A 16,106-nucleotide genomic window follows, 5' to 3' on the forward strand; every position below is an offset into this window, starting at 1 on the left:
GGACAGCTCCCAACCTGGCAAAGAATCTCTTTGTTTTTTGGGGGGGAAGAAAGAGATGCTCATGGAACTAGAGATTGTGAACTCAAAATCCCAAATTTTATCTTTTTAAACTTAAACACAAGTTCCTCCCTCCATTCATTTTTTACATCAGGACAATGAAGACCAAGCTGGGGAAGTGATAACCCTAGAAGTTGCCAGACCTAGAATATAGATCTCTCAATTCCTAAATCTAAGACTAACTCCTTTGTCACAGGAATCACTCTAAGAAATCTGTGAAGGTATTATTACCCCAACATTCTAATTAGAGCCTTAGAACTGATTAATAATACTACTGCTTTATATAGCAGGTACTATATACTAAAAACTGTGCTAAGCATTTGATAAATGCTATTCAATTTGCTCCTCACAATAATCCTAGGAGGCAGATGCTAATATTCCCATTTTGTGGTTGAGGAAACTACAGTAAACAACTCAAATTACTTGCCCACAGTCGCACAGTTATTATGGGTCCAAAACTAGATTTCAACTCAGGTTTTATTGACTCCAGGCCCAAGTATCTATCCACTGTGCTACCTAGAAATTTCTGCCTGATCCTCTTTCTGTCCTCTGCCTTCTGCTCCCTTAATCTGCCATTCAGAAATACTGTCTATATGAAACTGCTGCCTGTTAGTCATAACATTATCCATATCCACTTCAGACTTACCTCCTTCCCAGTGTACAAACTTAGGGCTACATACCCACCACCAAATGCTACTGACCAAATGTGTTTCTGTTGGAAGTACTATATACAAAATAAAAGCTTAATGAATATTTTTTTTCATCAATTCATGGAAACAAGGAAGCTATGTTTACTTGAACCAGTGCTGTATCCTTGCTTAGTAATCCTTTCTATTATATTGCTCAGAGGTTTGTCTACAGATGTCTCATTTCATTTCAGTTTTGAATCGGAACTACCATTATATAGTCTCTCCTGGCTTTTAACACCATCTTTTGTTCTGCCACTGGACTTCTATGATTCTGGAAGAGTGAGGTTGACTTTTTGCACAACTCTGCCTCACTTAAATCCAAGTCATTCATGAGATATTATTCATTATTCATGAATTATTCATATTATTCATGAGATAATCACCTTCATGCTGTCATTAGTCCTCTTGGAATACAAAGTAATCCTGAATACTACTAGGCATCTTCTTAATTTGGATCTGCTGCTTCTGCCACAGTAATGGATAGAGTTCTGGATACAGAGTTAGAAAGACTTGATTTCAATACAGTAACTTGCTAATTATATAACCATACAACCAGAGGCAAAGCAATTAACCTCTTGAAACATCAGTTTTTACACATGCAAAATGGTGGAGGTCATACTGATCTCACAGGGTGATTGCGGTGATTGCGAGGATGTAAAAATATAACACATATCAGCATTATAAGTCTTTAAGTGTCAGCTATTGTTATTATTGTATATCTCAGGCCTATTGCCTTGCCTTCTCCTACTTCCATTCATTCGTTTGTTCATTTGTGAAGATGGGATTAACTCTTCCTTGCCAATTTTTAGATTTAATCACCAGAAGCATATACATTCCACTTATTCTTAAATATGGGGAGGTCTGTGACTCATGTGTGCTATAGTGAGTGATGAATCATGCCCCCTGGGCAGTCCTAATAAAAGCTATAGCTGCAACTGGTCCATATAAAGTGGAAGGAAGACACAGGAAGTGACAAAAGGAATGGTCTTTAAAAGAACTTCCTGTGACCAGATCTTTTGCCTTGGAACTTGACCTTGAAGGAGCTCTGGCTTGGGACCTCAGACTGCTCTTTGATTTTCCCTTAGAACTACCATGTGGATGAGTGAAAAAGGCTGACTCCCTTTCCTGGCTTTTCTGGAGGTACTAACCTCCAGAGAGGACCCTTATCTTGGAGGAGGCCTCGTGGCTAGAACCCTTGTTTAATTTACCTCTGGGCCTCTTTTCTGGGGCTTCTGAAGCCCTGCCTGGTTCTGACCAGGCCAGAGTAATTATCTACTCTCTCTCATTTCCTTACTTTCACTCTTTCCCTCTATTTTATAAATAAATTGCTATAAAGTCATTTTGATTTGAGTCATAATTTCTGGTGATCACACTCTTATAAATGTAGTCCAAATCTTTAATTTTTAACCCTTACACATTCATTCATTCAGCAGACATTTATTAAGCACCTACTTTTCTCCAAGCCTTGTATCAGGGCTGGGGATTAAAAAACAGAAAGGAAGCAAACTCTGCCTTCAAAAGGCTTATATTCTATTGACTATTGTATATTGTGGCATTAAAAGAGTGGTTTGTCATAAACTGTGATAATTAAAAGGTTGAAGGCCTTAAACTGTAAGTGATTAAATAGTGGAAGATATAAATTGTAGTAGATATGAGAGTGGGTGAGTAAATTTGACCGCAGGAAATATGTTTTCACCACAGTGTCTTGTTTTAAATCAAATATTTAAGGTGGTCGCCAGGGAAATATTCCCAATTATGAATATACCCAAGTCAACTGGGTTTTATAGAGAATTTAATTAATAATACAATGAGGAATCAAAGAAAGAGAGAGAGAGAGAGAGAAAGGAAATAAATGAGAAAAGAATAGGCCAGCCCAGGCAGCCCTGGCCAACCCAGGCCTAAGCCCTAAAAGAAAAGATCAGTCAGTCCTTAATCACTCACTATAAGATCTGTTCAAGCGAGGATTCAGGGGGACAGAGTCTCCCCAGAGGGAGTTCCAGCCAGATTCAGCCTCCCTTGAGAGACCTCCTTAGAGACTGTCCTTCTCTCAACAACTTCCTTAGAGACTGTCTCTCAAGAGACTGTTTTTCTTCAACAGTCAGTCCTTTTCTTATATAGGGGGTTTTCTCCTATGTCACCTCCCCTACGTTCTTACATCTAACAATCACAGTAGACATTTTCCAAAGGACAGCCCATTCTGAATTCACACCTGAGTAGACTAATCCTTTTAGTAATCCACACCTGAGTAGGCTAGAATATCTGAGTAAGTTTCTCACCTCTTTGTCCCATGTAAGTTTACAAGTTGCTTGACCTTTATAGGTACTTAGCACCCCTTTGTATTAATTCTAAAAATAGGCATGGCTTAAGTATGGGTGCAAGTATTTTTCATTGTTCAGCAAGGAGTTTTCTCCCCTAAAGCAGTCTTAAGTATGGGTGGAGTAGAGGTCTTTACATTTCTGATCTAAGTAGAGTTCTCACATTTTTTTAATGGGGAATTGTCCCAATGGAGAATTCCCCAAAGGGGAATTTTTTAACATTCATAAGTCTGAGAAATTTCAAGATTCACAATATAAAAAAGTAAACAGCATATTTACAAAGTATTTGTAGGGGGCTTTATAAGAACTGGTGCATCGGGTAGTGAGCAGAACCAGGACAAGTTATCCAAAACAGAAATATTATAAAGACAAACATCTTTGAAAGATTTAGGAATTCTGTTCAACACAATGATGAACCACAGCTCCAAAGAATACATGATACCTGCCTCCTGGTAGAGAAGTGATAGAATCAGAGTGCAGTGTGATGGCCAATGTGGGGGATTTATTTTGCTTGACTATATACATGTTTGTAATAGGAGTTTTGTTTTTCATGCTTTCTCAGTTGGGGATAGAAAAACTGAAAGAAGAGAATGAGGATCTGAAAATAAAATAAAATATAATTCGAATTTTTAAAGATTAGAGGAAGATTTTTGAGATTGAAGATTTAAGGTGTTTGAAAGACTAGTAATGCCTCCAACAGAAATAAGGTAAATAGAGAGACACAGGAGAGATGGGGGGAGGGAGGGAGGAAGTAAGGGTATGAAGACCTGAAAATAAAATAAAATTTAACTAGAATTTTTTTTTTAAATAGAGATTTTGAGATCAAAGACCCATGTGCCTGGGAAAATAGTGATGTTTTCAGCAGAAATAGGGTAGAGAGACTCAGGTAGGATGGGGGAAAATAATGAGTTTTGTTTTGTACATGTTAACTTTGAGATATTTAAAGAGCATATAATTGAATTCCAATTGACAACTGGTGGTGCCAGACTGATGGAATTCAGATGCATTCAATATATACTCTCTCTCTCTCTCTCTCTCTCTCTCTCTCTCTCTCTCTCTCTCTCTCTCTCTATATATATATATATATATATATATATATATATATTCCTGAACTCCATCAGTCTGGCACCACTAACTATCAATAGGATATCATATCGGCATAGAGACAATTATTGAACCTATGTAAGCTGATAAATTTATCAAGAAAAGTTAATCAGGAGGGCGGAGAACAGTAACTTGTCGATAGCTGGCGATTCATCACTGTGGGTCAAATGAATGAACTGATTTCTCATTCGCGGGTAAGCTGGAAAGATGACGGCATTCTGCGTCTACCTGTCCCTACACAGGCTGGGGTGACCTTTGGGCAGGTCACGTGATCTCTCTGTCTATTGAAGGCGATGGGATTAATACCCGCTTCCAAGAGGCGTCTAGAACACTTACGGAGTCGAGACCATACTGGCCCCTCCAGCCTGGTTCAGCCACACCTCGGGCCAAAAGCTGCCCTCCCGACAGCCCTGGCTCTAGAGCCCCGCCCCCTGTCAGGATTGGCTGCTCCGGACCTAGTTTCACGCTCAGTGATTGGCTGCAGTGACCGTCGGTCCGCGGATCTGGGCCCGGGCGGCTGAAGACGGAGCCATGAGCGGAAGGGCCTGAGCTCAGCTCCCAGCTTCAGCCTCGCACCCACTGCGGCGGCGGCGGCGGCCCGGGAGCTGGGGCTGAGCCCTGAGCTCCGCCCGCCCGCCGGCCTGGACAGCCGTGGGGAGGGCAGGTGAGGCAGCGGGGACGTGGGGAGTGCCCGGGCGAGGCCGGGGCGCGAGCGCCGGGCGGAGAACCGGGACTGGGACCAGAGGGGGTGGGGGAGGAGGGGGCCGGGTCGTTCTGGGAGGAGGAGGAGGAGGAGGAGGAGGAGGAAGGGGGAAGGGCGCGGGCCGGAGGCCGGGCCCTGAGGGTCTGCGCCGGCCGAGGCGAGGCTGGGCGGGTTGCGAGCCCCGGGAGGCCGGCTGCTCCTGGCACGGTGCCCCATTCCTCCTCCCCGCCCGGAGAGTGCCGCATTCTGTCTGTCAGAGGCGCCGGAGGGATCCGCGCCCGTGCCAGCGCCGCGAAGCCGGGTCGGCGCCGCGCCGCAGCATCGGGAGGCAGGACCCCTACCGCCCCACCTGCTTGTGTGACCTTGGAACAGCTCCTGCCGACCCCTCTCTGGGCCTCAGCTTCCTCCTCTTTAAAACGAGGGGTTTGGACTCCATGATCCCGGGCCCCTCCAGCCCCAGATCCTCGCAGCCCAGTCCTTGATGGGGCCGTTGGACACCCAGGTACTTCTGTGTCCCACCCTGCTGCCTCCCTTCCCAGCTGTCACTCTGGGCCTCTCCTTCCCCCTCCCCTTATGTGGAGCCTCGAGGAGGAGAGCGATGCCTCCCACTCCAGACCTGATCATGAAGAAACAAGCGCTTGTACCTATCATTCCTCACTCATACTTGTTCTGTGAAAAGATAAAATGAGAAAAACATACTTGTCACTTAGATTAGTCATCTACATTGAAGTCTCCTCTTTCCCCCCAAATTCTTCAGTTATTCTTGAAAAAATTGCATATAGAATATTAGATGCAAGTGTTGATTTTGATAATTCATATTAGTAGCGTGTAAGACTTCCAAAGTGTTTTCCTCACTACAATCCTGATAAGTAGGTAGTGCATGTTATTCCCATTTTACAGAGTATAGAACTGTGGCCTCAGAGTTCTCTTAAGTGATTTGCCCAAAGTCATACGGTTTAGTAAGAAGCAGGGTGTAGAATCAAACCCTGATCAGACCATCTTGGTATCTCTTCTGGGAACTTTACCCTCCATCAGTTTCTCAGGATATTTTTGCTGAACAGGTTGGAGAGGATTGGAATGAGGGAATGAGGCATTTTAGAGTGATTTAAGTGAAGCCTTAGGCAAAGTTGTATCATTGTTAGTTTGGCTCATGTGAATCCTTCATCACCCTTAGTTTGTTTTGAGCATCTTGATTTGGGTATGTGTCCAGTTTCTTCCTAGGAAACCTTAGTAGACTATCTTAGTGAGTGAGGTAGAAAATGTCTTTCAGGAAGATTCTGTCTGTTTCTTCCAGGCAAAGACTGTTAAGGCAGTTTAAGAAGAGAAATGGTTCAAGTGTTGATTTAAATATCTTATTTCAGATTAACTTTTATGTGGATTTAACTACATGTGGCTTTTTAGCACAGTGAGATTCGGCCTAATTTCTTGCCACATTTAGATCTTGATACATTTCCTTTTGTTGCTAAATTTCCAGAACCAGCCACATTTCCCTGGTTTCACATTCATTTCAAATGTTAACATTGACAATTTTTTATCCTGTAATTTGCTACAATGCAAGAAAGTATAAATCCCTGATTCAGTCAAGGTTCTTTATTTTTTCTCTACAATCTTTTTTGGCCCTTCCCTTTCAGAAGGCTTCTTATAAGCTAAAAATCCCATTTAATATAGTCTTCCCTGGGGAAATCTTGATTTTTCTTGAACATGTCACATATTCTCAAACTGTTATCAATTTAGATAAATCAGATTAAATTATCTGATCATTTTAAATGTTAGGTAAATTTAATCTTTGAAAAGTTCCTATTTTTAAAATGAAATTTCTTATTTGTTTCAAAATTCATTCAAATAATGATTCTTCCATTTCATAGTATTTGAAATTCATCAACCCAAATGGAACATTTATCACATTCTACCAAAGTTTCCAAAGCTAAGCATAATTCAGACTCAAATTCCAACTTTTTTTTTCTTTATAATATTTACTGACCTAATAGTTGAGGCCTGTTTTCCTAGGCATATAGGGACTAAGATGATAACATTTTACATACCTGTCTGAGTGACTGAATTGTAATTGTGAATGAACACAAGTCCTAATGTGCTATCAGTGATGCTAAGAATCTAAATAATTGTTTAAAATTGTATGTAGTTTTTCCAGGCTAAGTTCGTAAAGGAGGAAAAAATCATGCAGATTTTTTGTTTATTTTTCTATTGGTATTTAAGTTGGAAAAGTCAAATCCCCTTGAAAATAATTTACCTTTTAAAATATCAATTTATCACTTGAAGAAAATAGAAATTGAACATTTAAAGTGACATTTTGATGTACCTCACTACCTAATAACAGTGATTGCAATCAACAGTACATGTCATTTTCCATTTTTGTGATTTCTTATATAACAGAAATTAAGAATGTATGCTTTAACTTTAGTAATTTGAAATCACCTATTGTATTTGACTTGAAATTTTTTTTGGTCTTTTAGTGTTACCTTGAATATACCCAATGACTTAGGATTACAAATTTAAAGCTAGAGGAGGGACCTTAGAAGCCAACCAGTCCAATTCTTTCATTTTACAAATGAAGAATCTAATAAATTTGAGAGAGCTTTGGCTTTCTTGACTGCAGGTTTTCCCATGTCTCACTGAATTTTTCATATCCATTCCTTCTATTGCATTGTCTCATTATGTTTATATACTACAATTCTTTCAATCATTCCTCAGTCATTGGGTACATAGTTTCTTTTCACTTTTTAACTATTAAAAATATTACTGCTATGAATATTTTGGTATATTCAGATTCTTTCTATCATTGACTTCTTTGTGATATAAATCCATTATTTAGATTTCTGGGTAAAAAACTATAAGTGATTAATCCACTTTTCTATATTGGAGTAATTCATATTTTCAAAAGGGAAGTAGGGTGCTTTGCCTTTCTGTATTCCCTCCAACATATTTTCATTAATTCATAAGGAAAGACATTTGAGGAAGAGGGAAGCAAGGTTGAGGAAATATATATAGCAAATAGTAATTTTCTTGCAGCAACATAGGGAAAAGAACCCAGGACTTGGAATTACGGTTTGAATTTTATTGCCTACACTGGATATGTACCTATGAACAAATTACTTAATGTTTCAGCCTTAGTAGACTTATCTGTAAAATGGAGATAATGCCTTTATTACTTCACTCAGAAGATTGTGAGAATGCAGTCATATCAAGAATTTTGTGAGTCTTTAAAATACTGTAAAAATGTCAGTTATTATTAGGTATTAACAGTTTTTTTTGCTATTAGTTTACCCTTGTCATATAAAAATATGTCCAACATTAATTAAACTTGAAACACATGCATAAAGTGCTTCAAAGTTTATAAAGAGCTTTCTTCAGAACCACCCTATGAAGTGATAGTTAGCACAAGTATTCCTATCCTTATTTTGCTGATTGAAAAACTAAGGTTTAGTGAATTTACACATCTGATTCTAAATGCAACTAAATGCTATCATCTTTGAGGTTTGGGACTGGGGGAGTATATTAACCCATAACTCTACAATTAAACTTCGATTCACTGGCTATATGTTTAAAGAATTATTTTTATTCTGGTTCGTTATAAAGCAAAAGCAGATGGCTCATGCCGTATGACCTTGTGTAGGTCTAAATTTCTGGCCATAATTCCCTCAGCTAAAGGCATGAGACTAGCTGAAGTCATCCTTTCTAACCCTAAAACTTGACATAGTGAGCATTTTATTTAATCTTCCTTAACAAATATGTAGAATCAGAATTTTAGAATTGAAATGGGTCTTAATTATTTAGTACAATTCTCTAATTTTGTTGATGAGGAAACCAAGGCCACAATGGTTAAGTGACTTGGCTTGGACAGTGGCCAGATAGAGACCAAAGCTCTTGGTTCAGTGTTCTTACAGCTACCATCTTATGAGTTAAAAAATCCTAGGTTAGAAAATTGTGCTTCTTTATATTTTTTTATCTGGCTTATTGTTTCACATAGTTGTTCATATATTAGTCATTCTTTTAGTTCATATACTTCCTTTCAGTTAGATTTTTCAGAGAATGCATATTTGGTGTATAAATATGTACAAAATTTAGTACCTTTCCTCCGAAGTACTACTTTCATAACACATCATGGAGATGATTCTGGATTCTATAAGGCCATTCCACCAGAATGAAAGCTCCAAGTCCCCCTTAAACTAAAAAGGTGTAGGATAGTAGTCTAGCAATACAATTTGTACCAATTGACTGCGGACTGGTTTAACTAAATTTAGAAAGCCTCATAGTCAAAAATTTGGCCACCTGATGGTTGTGATTTTCTTGTTTTTGTTTTTGTTTAGAGCAACTCATAAAACTATACACTGAGATACAAAAGAGTTGAGAATATGCTTTGGTGAAGCAAATGCTCACATCATGTAGTACAGCTCCTTGAAATATTGAACTAATTAATATATTTGTAAAGGAAACAGAAAGTGATTTTCATTCAGAGAAGAGCAGCTATCTTTAAACATCGGTAAACATATTTTAGGCCACGAAAATGTTATTGGGCTAAAGATATTTTGGACCTATTTGCCATTAATTAGTAAATTAATTTTAACTGCTCTTTTGGGGATAAGGAATCTTGCTAGGAACACAGTATAAGAACCTAAAGTAATAAAAGCATAGAAACCAGAGAGAAGTATTAGAGGAGAAAGGAGAGATGGGGAGATGGTGTGTGTGTATCTGTGTGTGTGTGTGAGTGTGCACATGCTCGTGTGCTTGCTATTCTACCAACTCATGTCATCCCTTCACATGATAAAACCCCAATTCACTAGAATTTCCCTCTTCCCCCTTGCTGTACTTTGAATGGAGTGAATCAAGCAACAGATTTCAAGTTCATAGCCAGGATTTCTTCACCCCATCCCATCCTCAGTGCTCCCAGGAGGTGGGCTAGGATGAATATAGATTTCAACCCAAGCATCTCTAGTTTCTACATCTCTAGAACAGTATAGTACAAATTGATAATCAGGATGTCTAAATTGTAAGTTCCTTGGTTGGAGGTTTAGGAAAGTGCTCCTATAGCAGAGTAAAAATGTGTGTAAAGCACTAACTATAGAGTTCTCAGTCACTTAGTATTCTGGTTTATCATTTACTATAATTGAGGAATTGAGACCTCTACACAGGACAGAATAATAATAGCAATAGCAATAGTTATTATCATTTATAACACTTGCTATGTGCCAGGCATTTTGTTAACGACTTTGCAAATATTATCATATTTGATCTTCTCAACAGCCTTCCAAGGTAGGTGCTGTTATCTCCATTTTTACCAGTAAGGAAACTGAGGCAAGGAGAGGTGATAAAAAGTGGCTTGCCAAGGGGCACACAGCTAGTAAGTGCCTGAGGCTTGATTTGAACTCAGGAAACTGAGTCTTACTAGAATGAAACACTAAAAAATTGAACAGAGTTAAAGATGAGACCTGCATTTAGGGTTTAAAAATTTTAATTGTAGAAGTACAGAATGAGGGAGATAAGGTTTCTCAGCAGTAGGTGTGTGCTTGAGGGGCAGAGGTTAAGGAGGGAAATAAGGATTTTAGTTTGATCACAGTTTTGAGTTCATGTGATGTGGCTATGAAAGAAACTAATAATTATAAACTGCCTTAGCAGGAGAATATCCATTTCACTGATAGTCCCACTATATTCTAATCTGATAATAAGAAATAGTATGTCTCAGTACCCAGGGGAAAGCTACAGTATGATGAAGAAACCATGCCCTTTGACTAATGGTTGAAGGAATAGTATAAGTTTAACTTGAAGAAGAAAAGATACAGAGGGCTTTTGGTGGATAAATTCAGATATTTGAAGGATTGTTTCATAAATGAAAAATTACACTTCTGAACTAGTTGAAATTACAGGATATAATTTTTGCTCACTGTATAAAGAACTTTCTTAACAATAGAGTTCTCTTAACGTGCTGCAAAAGAGGTTCTCCTTGAGTCTAGAGGCTTTACTACATTTTATACAAGGACTTTTCTAATGTTAATGATGTTATGATTCTAATAAGAATGAAGCAGAATGGTTTAGAAAGGTCTTAGTGTGGCTCTAGATCAATAATGAGAGCTGCCCATTGAATGTGGTATCTCTCTTCTAAATATCTTCTCAAGTACTTTTTGTTCAGCCCAGTTCCTGGTTGGGGAACATTATGTAGAGAGCCAGACTTAAAGCCAGAGAGACTTGGATTCAAGTCTTGCCTCTAACTGTGTGTCCTGGGGATAACACTCACTTAATTGCTCAGCCTTCTAAGCAACTTTCTAAGATTATAAACTTAAGAGAAGATATTGACCTCCCTCAGAAGAGAGTTTACTTAAATGGGAATTCTCTATACCATTGAAACCATAGGGTCAACCTCTGTCTCCTGTCCTACAGTTTGTGGCATACAGGAGGCACTTAATAAATGTTGACTGAATTTTAATTTGCTGCTTTGTTAAAACTCATTTTATTCCTCAGGCAAAGTGCTGTGTAGTTACAACTTATTGTTATGGTTTAGCAATAAAATAGAGGCAAATATATTTGAAAACCCCTCTCCTGACCTAAATGACTGTACCTCTATCAGCTGTTAATAGTTGAAGCTGGTACATTCTGCTCCAAGTTCTTATAAGTGAGTCTGACTCTCAGTCTAGGAGAAATGAAGAATTAGATCAAATCCCATAATTTTTGCTATTCATAGTATAAAAATATCCAAGCTCTAGCCAGTGTTTTACCTCATTCAATCTAAATAGAGCAGTGTTTCTGTTAACTAATTTGTCCATTTTCCAAGCACCATTTGTGGGTATTTTCTGTGATGGTAAGGGAAGCAGCCAATACTTGGAAATATTGTCACATGATGAAAACAATGACTAGACTGAAAGTTGAGAAATGGGTTCAAGTCCCAGAGCTGTATGATCCTAAACAAGTTATTTCACCTCTGGTCCTTTTTTCGTTTCTTAGCTAGGTGTCATGATGGATGGAGGGCTGGTCTTAAGGTCAGGAAGGCCTGACTTTGTGCCCTTCCTCATATACTTCTTCATTGTGTGACCATGGGCAAGTCATTTAACCTCTATTTGCTTCAGTATTCTCCTTTGTAAAATGGTAAAAAATTGTAAAATAATAGCACCTGCCTTCCCAGGTTATTATAAAGAACAAATGAGATAATTTGTAAATTGCCTTGCAAACCTAAAAGTGCTAGTTAAAATATTAGCTGTTAAAAAAAAAAAACCATCATGCATTCCCTGCATAATAATGTTTTGTAGAAAGTACCTTTTACCATAAAGCAAATTGCTTTTTACATTTATTATTAGTTGATGGTGAGATTGACTAGACTAGTGAATAGCTGGGTCCTGGAGATTATGAACCCACAGCTCCTCTACAGCGAGACAGTCCAAGAAATCAAGGGGGAATACTGGATCTTGAGGAGGCCTAGACTGCAGAAGCATTCAACAAGGATCACCTTCTCCCTACAATATTTTAGTGAAACAACTCTTAATCTCATGGAAAACTGTACCTGAAAGTATCCAGATCAAGTACAGTCACACCTGTATTCTGAAGCATATCACATCCCTTCTTCTGTAGCTTTCTCTACCCCTGAAGCTTAAACACCAACTCCCCACTTCTTTGTCTTCTAGGCATATACTTCTTGTTCTGCTTGCTAACCTCTCCCTGGTATTCATTCTCTTTCATGGTGCTCTTAGGAACTCTCCTGCCTTTGTTAAATTTCCTTTCACTCTCTCTCTCTTCCTTCTATCTCCCTTCCTTGACTCTGCTCTCTATAATGTAGACAACTTCTTTTGTCATTCTCCCTATTACAAGAGAGTTGGAAGTAGAGTTAGCCTGCTTCTTCCCTCTGTAGCTATCAGATGTTCATTCTGCCAGCATCACTCAGTAATTTGTTCTTTAAAGTTGCTGCATCTGATTTAACCAGTACCAGACACCAAGCCTAGAAGAAGCTAAACTATTGTGCTCTGCACTCCCTGAGACCATACATTCTCACTTTCATACTTTCTACCTCTTGTTCTGAGAACTGTAATCGAAACAGTATTACTGCATCTGTAAAGGGCATGTCAGTGGGCTATCCTCTTGTTAATCTTAATCTCTTTGAAAACAAGGATTATCTTGATTTTTATTCATATCCTTAGTAATGATCACCATATTTGATGCATACTAAGCACTTAATAAATGCTCCCTCTCTCCCTCCTTCTCTCTCCCCTTTTCTCCACCCACCCCCCCTGCTGCCTTCTTGCATCTCCCTCTTCCCTGCCTTCTTTTCTTCTTTTCCACCCCCTTCTTCCTCTTCCTCTCCCTCCCCCTACCTTCTATCTTGGCATCAGTCTTAAAACAGAAGAGTGTAAGGGGCTAGGCAATTGGGGTTGCTTAGTGTCACATAGTTAGGAAGTGTTTGAGGTCAGATTTGAACCCAGGTCTTCCCAACTCCAGGCCTGGTTCTTTATCCAGTGTGCTAACTAGCTGACTCTGATCATTCTTTCCTGATCCTAATTGTTATTGTATACTGACCTGTCCATTCTCAAAACATTCCCCATGATTTTGGTAACCTAGTTTTAGTCTTATAGCAGCTTGACTATTATCCTTATCTCTGTTTCATCCAACACCATCCCTGTAGTTTCTTGAACTCCTCAACTCTTAGGATCTCCATCTTCATTTTACTTTACCATGCTGTGCCTCTCACAGCCCTATTTTTTGTCCTCATTGTGATTAGAGAATCCTCTGGATCCTTTCTTTTGTAGTCTATCAACCCTCTTCTGGCTTCACTTCCCTTCTTAGTCGAACCTTTATCTTATTGTCAGCTGAGGTTAGAGAGCTAACTTGAAATGGGCCTAGTCAACAAGTATTACTTCCTCCAACTTTATTTAGTCATTCAAGAAGAGGAAGAGGTAGATAATAGATTGCCCAGAGATGATGGTTAGCAGGGTTGGAATGGCAAAAGGTTAAGGTGAAACATTGAAGAAGAGGATAATATATTATACAGATAATGTGTATAAAATGCTTCATAAACCCTAGAATGTTATATATCTATCAACTATTATTTTATATTATTAGTAAGCATTTCTTAAGCACTAAACATATGTTAAGTCCTGGGTATTCAAAAAGAGGTAAAGGATAGTCTCTTCCTTTGAGAAGCTCATAATCTAGTGGGGGAGGGACAGGGACAGAAGAACCTAAACTCTGCTTCAAAATTCGAATACCTGGGACAAACTCTGACTTTTATATCTTCTACTTGTTTATATAGGCAAGTCACTCAAACCGATTCCTCCCCTGTAAAATGAGGATCATAATGCTTGCATTGCGAGCCTTAAAACTCAAATGGATATATGATCACATCATTCAGTTGCCAGCAATAGTGCAGACGACATTCCACTTCTGCCTACTCATCCTATGAAATTCTTGTCCAAGTCCTCAGCTTACTCAGTGTGATGGATGACTTCCTCAGTTTCTCCTAATATTGTAAGGGCTCCAGTGACTATCCACCTCATTACTTGACTTTGTCACATGACCAACCCACCTTTTCTTCCCATCATATATTTCTTTGATAAGTTCTTTATCCCTGTTCTTCAGAGGTCTTCACATCCATGATTCTTTATTACCTTTGGTATTAAACCTTTTTTTTTTAAGTTATTAAGGTAGGTGTTCTATGTCTTGCTGACATATAGCAACAGCAATCTAATGTTGGTATTCAAAAGTCAGGCCTTTGTTTCCATGAGAAGCTTTTGGTCATTAAAGGGCTACTAAAAATTTCCCAATGCAAAACAGCTCACTGTTCAGCTGCCAAACCAACTTGTCTATCTGTGCTAATAGTGTCCACATTAGCTAATCAGTCCATATAGACTGATGCACAAACTCTGTGGATCCATCCACTTGTATATATGTGCACATAAGACCGTTTCTTTTTTTCTTTTTTAATCTCTTTGGGAAACAGACCTAGTAGTAGTATTACTGGTTCAAAGAGTAGTTGTAGTTGATTTGAATGTTCATATTACTCAGAACAGCTTTAGTCATTCACAGTTACTATTCAAACAATATTGTTGTTACTCTATATGGTGTTCTCTTGGTTCTGCTCATTTCACTCTGTATTATTCCCTGCAAGCCTTTCCATGTTTTTCTAAAATCATCCTGTTCATCATTTCTTACAGCACAATCATGTACTACATATTCCATCACAATCATGTACCACAACTTATTCAGCCATCCCCCAATTGATAGGCATCCCTTCAATTTCTAATTTTTTGCCACCACAAAGAAAGCTGCTATAAATATTTTAGAATATATAGGTTCTTTTCCTTTTTGTCTGATTACCTTGGGAAATGGACCTAATAGGGTTATTGTTGGGGCAGAGGGTGTATATAGTTTTATAACTCTTTAGGCATAATTGCAAATTGCTCTCCAAAATAATTGGATTAGTTCACATTTCCACTAACAATGTATTAATGTCCCAATTTTTCCACATCCACTCCAGCATTTGTTATTTTCCTCTTCTGTCATTTTAACCAATGTCATAGGTATGAGGTAGTACCTCAAAGTTGTTTTGATTTGCATTTCTTTAATTAGAATAATTTAGAGCATTTTTTCATAAAACTATAAATAAATAACTTTGATTTCTTCTTCTGAAAACCACCTGTACATATCCTTTGACCATTTGTCAATTGAGAATGACTCATTCCTATATATTTGACTCTTTTCTCAATATATTTGAGATATGAGGCCTTTATCAGAGAAATTGTCTAAAAATGGGTTGGGTTTTTTTTTTGCCAGTTTTCTCCTTTCCTCTTAATCTTGGCTACATTGGTTTTATTTTATATAAATACTTTTAAAATTATCCATTTTATATCCCATAGTGCTCTTTATCTTGTGTTTATTCATAGATTCTTCTTCTCCATAAGTCTGATAGTTAATGTGTTCATGCTCTCCTAATTTACTTATATCTCCCTTTATTTCTAGAACATGTATCCATTTTGACCATATCTTGGTAAATGATGTAAGAAATTGGTCTATATCTAGTTTATCCCAGATTACTTTCCAGTTTTCCCAGCAACTTATCATTTTTTCCACCTGAATAGTATGTGACTTTGTTAAAAGCTTGAATTATATACCTACACATATACACAAATACATATCAGGTTAATAGTTGCTTCTTGAAGGCCACTGGTGGCACAGTAGATAGAGCTCTAGACCTGGGGTCAGGAAGATCTGAATTCTAAACTGACCTCAAACACTTACTAGCTGTGT

The 16,106-nt window shown here is 38.3% G+C and overlaps 1 protein-coding gene across 7 annotated transcripts in view; it reads left to right on the forward strand.

Moving 5' to 3' along the window:
• The first annotated feature begins 4,346 nt into the window (after positions 1–4,346).
• The window catches only part of MAPK9 (mitogen-activated protein kinase 9), a 51,034-nt gene continuing 39,274 nt past the window's right edge, over positions 4,347–16,106 (forward strand). For 2 of the 7 annotated variants that reach the window (XM_007474175.3, XM_007474174.3), the window contains exon 1: positions 4,454–4,829. The gene's annotated coding sequence lies outside the window, so the exon portion shown is untranslated. Of the gene's footprint in view, positions 4,830–5,108; positions 5,371–16,106 lie in introns of those variants that run through there. The other 5 variants (XM_001371225.4, XM_056811718.1, XM_056811719.1 and 2 more) reach the window with 5 other exon arrangements.

This window comes from Monodelphis domestica, chromosome 1 (genome assembly GCF_027887165.1).
Source record: "Monodelphis domestica isolate mMonDom1 chromosome 1, mMonDom1.pri, whole genome shotgun sequence".
NCBI lineage: Eukaryota > Metazoa > Chordata > Mammalia > Didelphimorphia > Didelphidae > Monodelphis > Monodelphis domestica.